Source organism: Gopherus flavomarginatus, chromosome 13 (assembly GCF_025201925.1).
Source record: "Gopherus flavomarginatus isolate rGopFla2 chromosome 13, rGopFla2.mat.asm, whole genome shotgun sequence".
Classification (NCBI taxonomy): Eukaryota; Metazoa; Chordata; order Testudines; family Testudinidae; genus Gopherus; species Gopherus flavomarginatus.
Genome location: NC_066629.1, coordinates 1,505,230 through 1,506,535, shown reverse-complemented (window position 1 = coordinate 1,506,535; position 1,306 = coordinate 1,505,230). Strand labels below are relative to the sequence as shown.

Below are 1,306 nucleotides of genomic sequence, written 5' to 3'. Positions count from 1 at the left end.
TGGCACATCTCTGCACACCCATTGGGGGAGGGGAGCAGAGATCATCCATGTGCTCCCTGGGGTAGGGGCAATGCACAGAGTTGCCTCCCCTCCCTGGTCTATTACAGGAGGGAAGGGGGGTCTTTTGGCCTGTAAGGTGCAGCAGGTCAGACTAGATGATCACATTGGTCCCTTCTGACCTTAAAGGCTCCAGTCTAAAAGGGAGAGGGAAATAAAGGAAGTTTTTAAAAAAAATAAACCAAACTTTGTAATACAAGGGTAACTCCAACAGCTCATCGTATAGTCCTGCCCCTTTCTTCCTCCACTGTGTGTTTGATGACCTGCAGAACATTGATTCTCTCATTCCATTGATAACCTGATACAATGTGACTGAAATTAAACCAATTCCCAGGGGAGAAAACATCACATCACTGCGTTGGCTGGGAATTGAACCCAGATCAACTGCTTGGAAGGCAGCTATGCTCACCACTATACCACCAATGTATGTAGCAGAAGTGCTACTTATTCTTGCCTAATGAGGCTAGAGCAGCATTGAGGAGATTTTCAGCCTTTTAAAATGTACTGGATTCTCATCACTAAAAAAGAAACACCTCCATCTTCACTTAAGTTTGAACCATCAGCCTTTCAATTAGCCACCACAGTTGTTAATCACAGGGTATGTCTACACTACGGGATTATTCCGATTTTACAGAAACCAGTTTTTGGAAACAGATTGTATAAAGTCGAGTGCACACGGCCACACTAAGCACATTCATTTGGCGATGTGCGTCCATGTACCGAGGCTAGTGTCGATTTCTGGAGCGTTGCATTGTGGGTAGCTATCCCATAGTTCCCGCAGTCTCTCCCGCCCATTGGAATTCTGGGTTGAGATCCCAATGCCTGATGGGGCAAAAAGAGTGTCATGGGTGATTCTGGGTAAATGTCATCACTCAGTCCTCCCTCCGTGAAAGAAATGGCAGATAATCATTTCGCGCCCTTTTCCCTGGATTGCCCGGGCAGACGCCATAGCATGGCAACCATGGAGCCCATTCAGCCTTTTTTCACCGTCACCGTATGTCTACTAGATGGTGCTGACAGACGCAGTGCTGCAGTGCTACACAGCAGCATCCCATTGCCTTTTGCAAGTTAGCAAAGATGTTTACCAGCCATACCATCCCGTCTGCTGCTTTGCAAGTTGACAATGACAGTTACCAGTTATACTGTAACGTCTGCTGCTGTCATGGGTGCTCCTGGCTGGCCTCGGTGAGGTCGGCCAAGGGTGCATGGACAAAAATGGGAATGACTCCTCAGGTCATTCCTTTCTTTA

At 47.3% G+C, this 1,306-nt stretch overlaps 1 non-coding gene across 1 annotated transcript; it reads right to left on the bottom strand.

The window, feature by feature from the left end:
- Positions 1 to 411: 411 nt before the first annotated feature.
- TRNAG-UCC (transfer RNA glycine (anticodon UCC)) lies at positions 412 to 483 on the bottom strand. The gene has a single exon. It is a non-coding gene; the product is annotated as a tRNA-Gly (tRNA).
- Positions 484 to 1,306: the final 823 nt, after the last annotated feature.